The sequence below is a fragment of the Lygodium microphyllum genome, chromosome 7, assembly GCF_053477565.2.
Source record: "Lygodium microphyllum isolate KBCC chromosome 7, Lygodium_microphyllum_v1.1.10, whole genome shotgun sequence".
Taxonomy (NCBI): Eukaryota; Viridiplantae; Streptophyta; class Polypodiopsida; order Schizaeales; family Lygodiaceae; genus Lygodium; species Lygodium microphyllum.
In genome coordinates this window covers 154,012,455-154,027,907 of record NC_141141.1, presented here as the reverse complement: position 1 = coordinate 154,027,907, position 15,453 = coordinate 154,012,455, and the positions used below count along the sequence as shown (strand labels likewise).

The following is a 15,453-nucleotide window of genomic DNA, read 5'->3' as shown; positions in this document are numbered from 1 at the left end:
CCCTTCTGATGCTGCTGTGCTTGGAGTTGAGCTCCTTTCTTTCTTGGAGCTTGCTCTAGGTCTCTTTCCATGGCTTGCTAGCTTCTTTGTCTCCCACATTTCTCACTTTTGGAGACATTGATGGCTTTTTGCAATCAAGGAGAGGTGTTGCTCTTGAATAGGAGATCTCTTCGAAGTTTCCCCTACTTCATCATCCCTTTCCATATCTCCCATAGCTTCTTGGATGATGGCCGTCAACGCCCCTCCAAACCTTATCATGGGGATGCTTTTGGTGTGGGCATTTTCTTGTCCGATTAGTCATGGCCAGTGATTCACCTCCTGTAGATCTTTGGCTTGATCACAACACTTTGGCTAATGATTCAATCATTTTATGGATGTAGGCATTCGGATTTATTTCATCTAGGGCCCCTGCTGCAATGCTTTCAAGCATTGGCACTGGGATCCGGTTGCTAAATTGATCCCATCATTGGTGTGCACCTTTGCCTTTAGCATCTTTAGCATGCCGTAAACATCCCTCATCAGTCTCTTTCCCTATATTTTTGCCAATCCTAAAGCCTTCTCCACTATTTCAGGGCTAAGCACAACTTCTATCCTTTTGGGTGAGCCTCCTTGCTTAAGGGTCATCGTACTACTGTTCTTTCTTGCATCGAAAGTTCTTAGAAACCCTATGCATCTTCCATGGTCGACTTTCTTTACATATCTCTGGAGATTTTATTGATTGACCATTTACTTGACCGCATCTTCCTTGTTTACTAGCTCTTCCACATTATTGACATTGCAATATTTTAGCCAATTGTAGACTTGTATCTCAGTTGTGGGCAATCGGTACATGTTGTGCTCTTCCTTTGAGAACAAAAGTTGTCTTGCCATCTTCATGATGAAAATCCTTCCTAGGATTGGAGGATGGAGGATTAAGGGCATGAAGCACTTGCTTGTTGTGCTTTATTTCTTCATGAGCCAAGTATAGAACTGTGGGTTATACTCTAAGTGGGTGTGATGGTCCATGGTTTGAGGCCTAATGTGTATGTGTGGAATGTAGGTCAAGACATCAGTTAGGAAATCACCAGAGTTTATCTGGCTAGTGGTGTGCAGTTATTCCTTCGTTAGGAGTCAATCCAAATAGGAATGGACCATCATACTCTTCTAAAGGTCAATTCCATGTGATGGCCAATGCTCTGAACAAGGTAGGAGCTACATAGGTTGGATCGTACTCAAAGGTTTTGATTGCACGTCTTTGCTCAATGTTGGTCATAATTTGGTAGCCCTCTTGCTCCCATTGGAGATGAAGAGTATACCATTTTTGTAGAAAGGAAGAGTTAGAGTTGGCTAACCATTTCAGCTTTGCTAGTTTTTGGGTTTTTGTAAAGACTTTGCTCTTGCTATAGGAGGTGAGCATCCAATCGTTTGAGAGATTACTCTTGAGGAATCTTGTTGGCAATCAAGTCCATTGGAGATGGAGAGTATACCATTTTTGTAGAAAGGAAGAGTTAGAGTTGGCTAACCATTTTAGCTTTGCTAGTTTTTGGGTTGTTGTAAAGACTTTGCTCTTGCTATAAGAGGTGAGCAACCAATCGTTTGAGAGATTACTCTTGAGGAATCTTGTTGGCAATCAAGTCCATTGGAGATGGAGAGTATACCATTTTTGTAGAAAGGAAGATTTAGAGTTGGCTAACCATTTCAGCTTTGCTAGTTTTTGGGTTGTTGTAAAGACTTTGCTCTTGCTATAGGAGGTGAGCAACTAATCGTTTGAGAGATTACTCTTGAGGAATCTTGTTGGCAATCAAGTCCTCGGCCACCTAGGGAAACTTGATAAACATGAATTCATATTTCTCCCAAGTGCATAGCAGGGAATGTACTTCCATTGCTAATGGCTCACTAAGGAGATCTAAATCCAACTGTTCTTCATAGCTTTTAGCAAACATAATGAAGGTAGCATCCAAGCATTTGATGCAGGTGATCAGATTGTCCCCCGTGTTTGTGGCTAGGTATGAGGCCAAAGTAAGGATAGATCTTCGCTTATAGGGGGGTCTAAGTCCTACGAGAGATTGGGGTTTGGTTGGGGGCTGGACAATTTAACTATTTATGTCTGCTGCATGGGTTGGTCAGTGGGGTGTTTAGCAGCCATTTGTGCGATGGGTTGGTCATGTAGCAGCTCAGTTGATGTGTTGCTTTTGGCTTGTGGAGCTATTATAGAACAATAGAACTGATAGGTTGAGTCGGTTCAGATGTAGTGGACTATGGTTTTGGTTGATAGACCTATTGAGGTTCAATGGGTTTGGCTCCTTTTGGGTCAATTTGGTTCTCACACCTAGGTGGCTTACAGTCTCATGGAGATGGGTTAGAAGGTGGTGGTGGTTAGGGGACACACGTATCCACGGGGACTTAGGAAACCAAATCCAAGTGTTTCCATTGTAGTAGTCTTGAGCATGCTATAGGGCTTTGGGCACCTATTGCAACTTGACCGTTCATCTATTCCTATAGTGCCAAATGTGTCTCCTAGGCCTAGGGCGTGAGGTTCTCAGATTATGAGTTTGTGCAGATTGGCTTCTAGGTGACTATGATTGTCATTTGGGCACCCATTTGAGCTGTTGCTTAGTGGTTTTGGGAGCTCATTGGTGGTTTGCCACTGGTTTGTTGTGGTGGGGGTTGGGATAAGTCATGACCCTCCTCCTTAGGCTTGGCACTAAGTTGCTTTGTTGGAAGCACTGTAGCCTTAGATGGAGCCACGCTAACCTTGCTAAAAGCCATCACTATTCAAACATTACCAATGGTAAGGTGAATACGCTATGAGTTTTAGCTGACATTATAGTGTGCTTAGTTCTTAAATGCACGTCCTAGAAGCAATTCTTTACCAACGACCTTAATGTTAGGAATCACATAGAAGATCATTGGTAGGCTTTTAGTCTCGATAGAGACCACTATCTTGCACTTTTCAAGCAGTGAATAAGACTTCTCCCCAAATGGGCTAAGTTTAGCATTAGTAGGTTGCAATTGAGGCTGACCAATGAGGGTCCAGTGATCATGTGCAAGGATATTACAACCAGCTCCCTCATCAATGAGTGCATCAAAGGCAGTCTTGTGGCCAATGACTGATATGCACAAGTATACAAGTGACACTACTTCCTTGTCCTCGTCCTCTATCTTGATGGTGGCTACTCTTACATTCACAAGTGGGTCAAGCATTGGAGACTCGTGTAGTGGGTGCATTGGAGGATAGTACTTCTTAAGGTGAATGCCATTAAAGAAGACTTTGCTCTCTTCCTCTAGAGTCTCAAGCTCTATGTTGCCGGTTTGCCTAATGTTGTGGACCTTGAAAGGTCCCAATCCTTTGAACTTCATCTTTTTCTTATGGCCCTTCACCGAGTATAGGAGCATTAGGTCGCCCTGCTAGAAGTCACGTTGTTTGACATGCTTGTCAAACCAGCTCTTGCATCTCACCTTTTCATAATTAATGCATGAGTTTCCAAGAGTTAGGTTTTAGAGAGACATTCTAACTCTAGCAAGCATTCCATCCAAGCTTCCTTTTCGTCCCATCTCTCTTGTATTGCCACTCTCAGGCTTGGAATGATGAACTCTGCCGGCAGGATTGCTTTGGTCCCATAGGTTAGGTTGAATGGTGTCTGTCACCCTAAGGCCATCTTGTATGCTATCCTATAGGTCCATAGAAGTTTCATGAGTTTATTATCCCAGTTAGTGTGCGAGATGGAGACTACCTTAGCTAGGACATTCACTAGGATCTTATTTGTAGATTTCACTTGACCGTTAGCATGAGGGTAAAACTGTGAGGATTTCCTATGGATGATCAAGAAGGTGGATAGAAAATGGACAATCACCTCATTAATGAAGTGTGTGGCTTGGTCACTAACTAGTTCGATGGGGTAGTCAAATCACAAGATCACTTGCTCCCAAAAGAACTTAGCCATGGTTCTAGCATCATTCTTTCTAGTGGCTCTTTCGTGAGATAATCCATAGCTACAATTATGTACTTCACCTGTGAGTATTGCACTATGGGATTGATCAACCCAATGAAGTCAATTCTCTACTTTTTAAAGGGTTGTCATGCTATCATCGGGCTCAACTCCATCTTGTCCTTTTAGATGGGAACTTTGGCACTTGTCGTCACAATGTTTCACAAACTTAGCCACATCATGGAATAGGGTGGCCACCATAGTTGAGATTGTAGCACATTATGTGTTGTGGTGTCTTTGTTGAAGTGTCCTCTAGTAATTCCACCATGCGCTTCAGCAACTGTATCATGCATTTGGTGGTCACACATACATCTTTGTAATAACCCATCCCTTCCTAGTCTATAGAGCTGATTGGCTATTAACTGATAGGGTTGAACTTTGAGGATAAGACGCTTTAGCCTAGCCTTCTCTATAGGTTGCTTAGCAATCCATGATCTAGGATTTGGTCTATGTCATCTACCCAATACAGTATTAGATTGGCCCTAAATAGGTCTCTCCCATTGGACAGACATGCTAAAAAGGTGTGCATTTGGTAGGTTGTCTATGATGCCTTGGTCAACAACTTCTCCTATGGGTATGCGGGACATATGGTCTGCCATGTAGTGCTTCTTACCCTTGCATATAATCACGGAGAAGTCAAACTCTAGAAGCAAAGTAACCATCTAGCTATGCGTCCTATAGTGCAAGGTTTGTTTACTAAATAAAGCAAAGGTTGATGGTCAACAAAGAAGTGTAACCATCTACCTATGCATCCTATAGTGCAATGTTTATTCATTAAATAAAGTAGAGGGTGATGATCAATGAGAAGGTGAAGGGCGTAACTAAAAAATAATGATGGAACTTCTTCACATCGGACACCATGGCTAGGCCTTCCCTTTCAATCATGGAGTAATTCATCTTTGTATCCGTGAGTTGTATGTTAGCAAAGCTTGTAAGATAATCAAGATTATGTTTACTAGGTTGGCACAAAACAACTCTCACGGTGAACTTTGACATATCAATGTGTATGTGGAGTGTCATATTCCAATTTGAGGCTCGTAGGATTGGTGCAGTCGTAAGAGCCTTCTTTTAGTTCCTCGTAAGCACGCTGTCATTCATCGATCCACTCAAATACAATCAAAAATTTGTAAAGGATTCTAGCACTCAGTGCATAGTTTAGAACAAATCACCGAGTACCCTATGTGTCCCAAGAAGCATTGAACTCCCTTATAGTTTGTAGGTGGTGGAAAATCAACAATGACCTTGAATTTGGAGAAGTCGGTGGCAATGTTGTTCTTGGACACCATGTGCCCTAGGATACATCCATATTTTACCTAGAATTGTCACTTCAAGGGATTCAAGGAGAGATTGTATAGTCTACATTGCTTAAAGAATGTGCAGAGTTTATCTAGGTGTTCCCTGCAATTGGAATGGACACATATTGTCAACGAATACCTCCAATTCTTGCCTAAGCACGTGAGATGCTAAAAGGTAGCTGGTGCATTTGTCAGCCCAAATGGCATGACTGTGTAGGTAAACATGCCCCATTTGATCACAAATGGTGTCTTATGTCTGTTGTTACAATGTACTTGTACCTGATTGTAGCCTAAGAAGCCATCCCGAAAATTGTAGGCTTCCTTTCCCGCTACTCTTTCGAGCATGTACTCTGTGTAGGGTACTGGATAGTTGGACCTCTTAGTTGCAACATTGACCTTTTTATAATTCACACATACACACACACTCAAATCTTCCTGTTCTTTTTCAGGACAATCACTATAGGAGATACCCAGTATGTGTACTCAATTTCATAAATGAATTTGGCCTTCAACAGTTTATCTATCTCTTCAGCATGTGTATGCTTAGGATTCATTAGGTATGGTCACTGCTGCACTTGACTAGCATTGCATCAAGAGTCATAGGGATGTTATGAGTCACGACCCTCAGATCTACTCCTCTTAGTTTGTCTAAGAACCAAGCAAACACATCTATGTATTCTCATAAGAGAGCGACAAGATTAGCCTCCTCTTTTTCAGTTAGGTCCTTAGCTATAAATATGGGTTGAGGCTTTTCACTTTCCCTTGCTAAGTTGACTTCCTTAACCTTAGCAGGACCCTCTAAGTTGACTTCCTTAACCTTAGCAGGACCCTCTATTGGTTTGCTTGCTTGTCCTTTCCTCTAAGCTCCTAGCAAGACCACCACCCTATAGCCATTTTTGAATTTTGTGAAGCGCTTTGGTAGGTCTTGGGGCTTCCTTTGCTTTTTAGCTCTTCTAACCCCTATGTCTGCCTCATGTTTTCCTCCTTCAACCGTGTGCCCCTCAGGTGGACCGGTAGGTTGTACATTTGGTCTTAGGTGGTTGGGGTATCTTTGGATTGCTCTTGGAGCTCACTTTTGATTCAGATTTAGATTCAAAACCCTCACTAGAGGAAGGAGTTTCTCCTGTTGGTCGCAGCTCTAAGACGACCGATTCAGTTCTACAGAGTGGTGTAGTGCTTGGTTGAACTAATATAGCTTGTTCATAGTCCATTACACCTAGGTGGTCTTGCGTTTTGTCTTGATGACTCTTCTTTCAATCCTAAAGACGTTGGCTCTCTATGGCTTGGAGTCTACTTGTATCTATTCAATCACTTGGCCATCCATATCATACTCTATAGTATCGGTCTCTTCTTCATTTTCCTCATTTGTAGAGTAGAAGTCTTTGTACTCATCATCCAAATCATCACACCTTAACTACTCATCCTCTCCTAGGCTTTTTCTTTTAGCCTTCTTTTCTTCCATGATTAGTGTCTAATTGTACAATATATTCAAGTCATGCACTTTATTCCATTGCTACTTCAGCTTGTCCATGAGGGGTTTGAGATTGGTAGCTAAATTACCAGCTAACTCTTTGGTCAAGTATTCAAGAATCCCTTGGAATTTGAGTTTGTTAGATGGGACATGTACTAGTTGTTTGTTGGAGCTCTTGGCCATCATGTAGAGTGGTATTGATGGTGGGATCCTACTTTTTGATAGTTGAGATGGTGTGACTCTGTGGGACTCACCGACTGTCATGGTAGCGTGCTTATAATCCTCATCATCCAAGAATGGTAGGTCGATGCTGGCTAGTACATGCATCCAATCCTTCTCATCATTGAGGTAAGGGATATAATTTGTTAGTGGCTCATAGGAATTACTAACATGTTGACCGGCGTGGTCTTCTAGGTCTCCCTCCATCTTTACTCTCATAGCTTTTGATCTATTGACCAGCATGGTCTTCTAGGTCTCCATCTTCACTCTCATAGCTTTTGATCTATTGTCTAAGAATATTAGACCATTGCCCTAGTTCTCTATCACTCGTGTGTTTTGCATCTAGGGTTGGCCTAGTAGGATGTTGTACTCTACTTCCTTCATGACTATAAAGTTCACAAAGAACTGGATTCTCGCTATCTTGTAGGTCTAGTATTTTAGTACTCCAAATGGTCTAACCTTCATTCCATTAGCCAACGTGACTAAAAACGGATGGGTTACCCCAAGCTCACAGGACTATGTGACTGAGCACACTAACTCTCACTCTTGTATCTACACTTCCCTTCCTTGTGGCATCTCCTAATCATGGACGGGTAAGATTGCATGCATCTTTGTGCCTTTCCAAAAAGCATTTACATGCAAAGACTTAGGCACTGAGTTCATGGTCAAGCTTAGTATATGAATTACTATGTTGTGATCAAGAAAGTTAGTCGCTCCAAGATCGTCAAGTCTTTCTACCCACTTCTTCAACCCTTGCCATAGTGTTGGGTCCTGCCTAAGTAGCTCTCCCAAAGGTAGAGTCACAGGGGTTGATATCAATGTTGTGAATAGGTTGCCAACCACTTGCTTCCCAATAGGCTCCACACTCTTTTGCCAGTGATCTCAGTTAGTCTGTTGGTTGTGATGCCTAAGATTTGTCCATGCAGTGCTACATGGGATGCAAATACATCTCTTGATCTTAACCATGCAAGGTAAGAATGGTGTGTTCACACTAGAGAGCTCATGGATCTCGTCTTCTATGATAGATTCGGCATCTTTTAGGTACTATTGGGCTTCCATCACCCACTGACCTTATCCACTACTTTCAATTGGCACCTTGGGTCGGGGTACTCCCCAATCTTGGCACTTCCTTTTTCTACCATCTTAAGATTGGATATTTTTGCTTTTGCATCCATGATTTGCTTCCCCTTGGGTAGTGTGGTGGTACTATCTGTCTTAAGCATTACCTTTATCTTAGCCCTCCTCCTCCTTCTCTTACGACTCTTCTTCCCTATTGAAGCTACATCAAGGTTGCAAGGTTAGGGTAATGAGATACCGGCCTACTTCATTTGTGCTCGGGTCATGATTTTTAATGGGATTGGCATGGCCTCACCATCAAATGTCTCGACTCCGAACATCCCTAAGGGTATGGATGGCATGATTTCCAAACTATTGGAAGGTTTTTGCCTAGGAAACTTGGCATATAAGTGTGTGATCCCACACTCAAGACATCTTAGGTCAGCTTTATCTCAATTGGCTTGCTCCCTTTCGGGGTAGCGAGATGAGATATGCCCTAGGTGACCAAAAGTCTAGCAGGCGATGGATTATTGGTTCTATCCTCCTAGACCTCTACCTTTACCTCTTCCCCTTCTTAACACCATCACCGACACTGGTTTAAAATCCATCAAGATGGGATTTTCCTCTTCATCATACAAGATATAAGGGTTCATGTATGCTTCATCCTTATTTGGCTCCTCTACATAATGTATCAGATAATTGCTTAATGGATGGGTCCAAGTGGTCTAGGTAGGATTGATGTCCCTTCTAAGGACAATTGAATTTGAGGAATCATCTTGGAAATCTAGAATGTATCACATCATGCCCAAATCGATTGCAATTAGTGTATGATCTTGACCTAGGATCCAAGCACTCGACTGGGAGGTGATTTCCTCCACAATGCACACATTGCACATGAGGTCATGTGGGCCTCCTCATCATCTCTTGTAGCTTGGCCAATTCTAGCTTCATGTCAACTAACACCTGGCTCTGATCAATGCCCTTTCCCTTGTATTGCGTGTTTTGGCTAGGTCTCTTGTTAATGGTTGTAGCTCTCTCTAAGAATCTAGAGCTAGTGCCCTCTTGAGTTGTGGTTCTGGAGCTTCTATCCTTGAGCAAGTCATCCATGTGTATAACTTCTTTAAAGTCCCTAGCTAGCATGTCCCTTTGTAGGTTTGAGTTGCTCATCAAGGCCTTGTAGACCTCCTCACTTCGAATTCCATTTATAAATACAATGGAGGCTGCTCATTCATTAGGACATTCGGTCACCATTAGGATTCTCTTAAAGAGACTCCGCACTTTGGATGTTGTTCATAAACTTGACGATGAGGTTGTTGGAGTATCCCACTTTGGAGATTCTCTTGATGAAAAGACTCTTGAGGTTATTAAAATTATTCTGTTTGGAACTATCTAGGCTAGTAAACCACATCCGTCATTTGTCTCCCTAGGGAGGCCTAAATCTTGTGCTTGTTGAGCGAGGCCCATGAGGCTGTTCACCTCAGATACTTGCTCGAACTGCTCCATGACATTGTACGGGCCGTTGCCAGGTTGATACATATCAAGTTGCTTAGTAACCGTAGGTATTTCGGTCAAGCTCTTAGAGTTTGGCATGATTCCCGGTCATAGTTGCTAAGGTAGCTCAGCTCACCTCTAAGAAGCTATATTGTCTAGAAGCCGCTTCATGAGAAACTTGCTTAGTGTAAGATTGGCCTCTAGCACTTTCTCCCTCTCAGCATTTGGTCCTATCCTAGTTCTGTTGGCAAGAGCTAAGATGCACTAGACCTCATGCATTTCTATGTCTTGTCTTAATTTCTGAGCTCGCTGCTCTTGGTTATAGGCAGTAATGCTCTGCAATGCTTTTCATGCCAACCTTCTTTCTTCCTCGAGATCGGCTATGATCTCCTCGGCTAGTCCACCATGATGCATCATTTTGGTTTGCAAGTGATACTAGTTTACCATTTGTTGAATGTTGACTGGGAAATCTCCCAAGTCGAGCTCATTGTCTACAAGGGTGGTGTTGGCTCCTAACATGTCGGTAGTTTCCTAATCAACTAGAGTATTGATCATATTAATCAAATCAGGTAAATCTACATCCCTAATCATGTTGGTTCTCAGTTGTTTGCTTTAGATTCTAGTTCTCGGGTTGTATCCTACTTCTCAAGGTTTGCTCTTATTAGTGGGTTCATTGCTTACTTAGACCTTGTTAGTGTGTTCCTTGTTATACAAATCAATTTGCAATGTTACATGAACTGGACACATGAGTGGTGGAGTGGACTTGTGCCAAATTAGGCTTTCTACATTTCCTTGTGCACTTCAAGTGGTTATGTGATGAAGTGTGTAAGTTCAATCACAATCAATGCAGATCACACTCCCTTTAATTAGTTTTAGCTAGTGCTAGCTTTCCCGTACAAGTGGTGACCACTCATAGGGGTCCACTCTAGTATAGCCTATGAATTCATCCGGTTTGCATAAATTGAAACTCTCCTTGCCTCCCTTGTTGACTTGCAACAAACCTATCCAATTCTCTCTTTCTCTCAAACCCTAAGTGTATAAATGAGATCCCCTCGGCTCTCTCTGCCTTTTAAACCCCTATCCTTTAGTCTTCCACTCCTCTCCTTCTCTCTTTCCTCTCTTAATGTCTTGAAGCTCCTTTTTCTCCCCGTTTCACCCTATTTTACAGTACTAACCCTACTGTTTGTCTCCCTATTTTTCCAGAGTTTTCCCTACCTAAATACATCCAAATCATAAGCAAACACTTAAGCTAATCCAACCTAATTTCCTAAACCTTAAAAACCAAAAAACTTACTTGCAAAAGAGATTGAATGCCTTGTGACTCCCTCTCTTTCTACCTATCTCAAGCACCAGTTTGGGGCAAACCCTACTCCAATGCTCGATTCGAAGTGCACAAGCACTCAAAGCTTGAATCCGTGGTCCTGACAATGGAACCGAAATGTGAGAGGTCTTACTCAACCACCAAGACCCATGGACCACTTATTTTTTCAAGCATTTCAAGCTAAGTGCAATGGCTACCTCTCACATAGCCATGTGTACTCTCGCACCTACAAGTGTAGTTCGCTTACCTTAATGCCCAATTGAGTTGCATCCTGTCACAAGCTCTTCGGTGACTCCACGATCCAAGTTGCAAGCTCAAGAAAGCTCGATCCTCATGCTCCAAGCTCCAAGCTCCATTTCTGCATGCGAGACAAGAGAATAGAAGAAGAAGAGAGGAGAAGATGGAGAGCTTCTCCACCACCGTCCCTCAACCTCACATACTCAATCCCTCATACTCCCTCTCTCAAGTGCAATCACAAGCAAGAAGAAGAAGAAGAAGAAGAAGAAGAAGAAAAGAGCTAGTTCTGGCCACACACAAGAATGAGCTTCTTCATTCACTTTTTGCTTTTTATACATGCTATACTCCTCTTGGGTGCCCATCTCTTTTTAACATGACTGACCATTTTATCATCGGTTCTCTTTCCCTTTTCCCTTTCTATTTACATTATTCCTTCACCCATACCCATCTACATTTACAAATTGACCAAGAGGGAGCTTGGAGCTTTTTTTAATAAGGATTTAGGATGCACTTTTATATTTAAAATGTGTCTTTCCCTTATTGCACTTGCCTTGAGATTTTAAGTTTGCTTGTTGTGCTTTTGGTCCTTTTCCTCCTGCTTTTCCGTTGGGCCTTGGGCTGCTACCTATTTTTGCTTTGTCCAATGTCTTTTTTATTTTCTTTTGCTTTCTTTTCGAATTATTTAATTAGTTACTTATTAAAAATTTGACCCCTACAAAGTTAATTAAGTAACTATTAGTTAGTTAGTTGTTCACTAGTTAATTAACTAATAGTTAGTTTATTACTTAAGTATTTGATAAGTATTAGTTGATTAATTAATAATTAATTAATAGTCACTTACTTAATTATCTAATTAATTAATTAATTAATAATTAATAATTAGTACTTATTTAGTTAGTCTAGTAATTGTTACTTGGTTATTTAGTTAATTGATAATTAGATAATTATTAATTAATTAATTAGCTATTAGTTAATGAGTAATTAGTAATTAGTTAATGATTAATCAGTAGTTACTTAGTAACTAGTTAATTAATTAGTTATCAATTAGTTAATTAGTTTGCTCTTTATTACATAACACTATTAATTTATTAATTGTTAATATATTAATAAGTAATACATAACACTAAAAATTAAATCAAAATAATAATATCAATTACTACTAATTAATTTATTTATGCTAATAATAAGTACTAATAATTAATAAATTAACATTAAAATTAAATAATCAACCAACACCAATAATGACTAAATAGTTAATGCTAATGTAATTAATACAGATGTAGTATGATTAATAGTAATATAAGTAATTGGCTCAAAAGGGGATGAAGGGGATTTGTGGGTTTTTTTTCATCCAAGAAGAGGTTGCCCCAACAACCCCTTCTTAGCGAAAAAAAAACCACATGTCAGAGAATAGAGAGCATGGGGGAAAGAGAGAGTAACAGAGTGATGAGATAAGGGAAGAGAGAGAGAGAGAGCATGCAATATGTACTATTGTTTTAAAACCAAGAAGGTGTCATTGGTAGCCCCTTCTTGGGTGAAAAAGGGAAGCTACAAATCTACCATGTACTATTTTTTCATCCAAGAAGGTACTACCAAAGCTCGATGCCTTCTTGGTGGTGAGAAAAAATAGTACATATTGCATGCTTGGTCTCCTTTCGTCTCTCATCACTCGGCTACTCTCTCTTCCCCCTATGCTCTCTATTCTTGGACTTGTGTAATAGTATATATTGCATGCTTGCTCTCCTTTCCTCTCTCATCACTCGGTTACTCTCTCTTCCCCCTATATTCTCTATTCTTGGACTTGTGTAATAGTACATATTGCATGCTTGCCCTCCTTTCCTCTCTCATCACCTAGTTACTCTCTCTTCCCCCTATGCTGTCTATTATTGGACTTGTGTTTTTCTTTTTCATTGAGAAAGGGTTGCCGACAACCCATTCTTGGGTGGAAAAAAAATCCACAAATCCAATTGTGACTTTTTTTTCGCTTATGAAGGGGTTGCCTCGGTGACCCCTTTTTGGCAAAAGAAAAATCCACAAGTGGACTTGTGACTTTTTTCTCCACCCGAGAAAGGATTGTCGATGATCACTAGTTGGGTTAAAATTTTACTCTTGCCAGAAATGGGTCACTAGAAGTCCCTTATTGGGGGCCTTAGACTTGTGATGATAATTTTTGTTCGATAAGGGGTCACCCAATGATCCCTTGTTGGCGAGAAAAAATTACACATATCACATGCTCTCTCTCTTTCCCCCTCTCTCTCATCACTCTTTCTCTCTCCCTCATTTTCTCTTTCCTTCAACTATGAAAGGAACCATCCCCCATTTTCACATTGCGAATCATTCTCACGACTCTTGGTATGTGGGTCTCTCTCTCTCTCTCTCTCTCTCTCTCTCTCTCTCTCTCTCTCTCTCTCTCTCTCTCTCTCTCTCTCTCTCTCCCCTTTTCTCTCTCCTTTGTCTCTATAAAATGACCCCCCTCCCCTTGCAATTCAATTGCATATTTTTTGTTAGCTACTCTTAGCATGGTTCTATCCCCCCTCTCTCTCTCCACACCTCTCTCTCTCTCTCTCTCACAAGCACACATATTCTCCCACCTTTCTATCCCAGGCTTTTCCCTCTCTCTCTCTCTCTCTCTCTCTCTCTCTCTCTCTCTCTCTCTCTCTCTCTCTCTCTCTCTCTCTCTCTCTCTCTCTCTCTCTCTCTCTCTCTCTCTCTCTCTCTCTCTCTCTCTCTCTCTCTCTCTCTCTCTCTCTCTCTCTCTCTCTCTCTCTCTCTCATGTAGCTACGTGGACACAGTGTGAAAAGAACTTGGAGTGCATCATCGTCCAGCTTTCTTATTAATTTAGAGAGTCAATGTCATATTAGTCATTAGTATTAGCATCCATAGTATAGATAGTTCCAAAATACAAGATTTTTAGACAAGTTTAGTCTATTTTTGATATTTTAGATATTATATATTGTAAACATCCTAAAAATATATAGAAAACTTTTAGAATAGGATGACATGCAAAAAGCAAGTAGCCTTTTTAGCCAGTTTTGGGAAAACTCATGAAAAAAGGGGAGGGGCTTCCGAATTCGCACGGCGTGCGATCGCAATTTTCAAGCAATAAACAACACTTTAAATTGAAAGAAGAAGAAAGAGAGATCCGAGAAAATTTTGAATATGTGTCCTGTGATTTTACCTTCCTTTCAGAGCCAATAGAACCATCAGATTTGCGGTTTGAGCAGTAGAGAAGAAGCTAATGTTTAGTGCATGTTTTTGGTCTAGCAAGGAGCTCCATGAGATATAATACTTAGAGATTACTTTTGAATAGTCCTAGATAAGGATTTTGTTTATCTGCTTCTTAAGTTCTATCAATATATAGTGATTTGATTCATTGAGATTTGTCTTTATCTTGTGTACATCTTGTCTATTCTTTTTATTCTCTTCTATCTTCTATTCTCTATTTCATTGTCTCTTTGATTCCCCCCCAATGGATTTGACCTTTCGATTAAAACCCTTTTGACATTGGTGAACTTGACATGAAAGGTCGTTGGAAGGAAAGACAGGATGGGAGAACCTTTAAGCAAATTTCTAGTGATGTTTTATAGCAGTTAGTGCAGAATGTGAACATGCTTACAATAACAACAACATGCGATGCAGGCTTCTGCTCAAACAAAAACTATTGTGATGAATGCTCTGTAAGCAGGAGAGTGTGAGATGTTGTTTAATGGCATGAATGTATCTATATATTTGCAAACCTATGCTCAAAAGATGGAGTTATTTGAGGTGGCTTAACTTGCATGGAGTCAGTATTTTGTACGAGTCACTGTACATGAATTGAAAGCCTAAGTTATTGAATTGTACATGCAGGATGTTGACTAGGTAGCTTTCAAGAAGACACTCTGGGAAGAATTTTACATTGAAGACACTAATTCGATTACCCACAAGACTTTTCAAGAGTGGGTTCTACAACCCAATAATGGTCTTATGGCTACAAAGTTATTAAGAGAATTTGAAAGTCAGTTTGAGCAGTTAGATCTTGCAAAACAGCAAGCTCTTGCATGTCAAAAAATTGAATTGTTTCTACAAGTAGTAGATTTTGAGCTTTAAGAGAAGCTTGATGATTTGTTAGAGGATCTGACTACAGAGATAGGGGTTAAAACAGAGTGGAGGCATGCTAAGGAAGTTGTTACTGGTGAAAAAGCCTAGCTTGCCTACTATTACGGGAAAGACAATTGATGTATCCAGTAAGCCTCCCACTTCTGTGGCTAACCCTTCGCAAAACTAAAACAGCATCACAAAAAAATCTCTTAGGAAACTCATCTTCAACTATCAATTTTAATTAATAAATATAATATAAAATCACTTGCAAGGAAGGACCCTCTTTTATTATTAACCCTCTTTCTTCCTTAGAA

The 15,453-nt window shown here is 40.7% G+C and overlaps 1 protein-coding gene across 1 annotated transcript in view; it reads left to right on the top strand.

Annotated features, from left to right (window-relative positions):
- Positions 1-14,927, top strand: part of ASY3 (asynaptic protein) — a 44,223-nt gene extending 29,296 nt beyond the window's left edge. The window contains exon 20 of the mRNA XM_087682113.1: positions 14,909-14,927. The gene's annotated coding sequence lies outside the window, so the exon portion shown is untranslated. The remainder of the gene's footprint in view (positions 1-14,908) is intronic.
- The last annotated feature ends 526 nt before the right edge of the window (positions 14,928-15,453 follow it).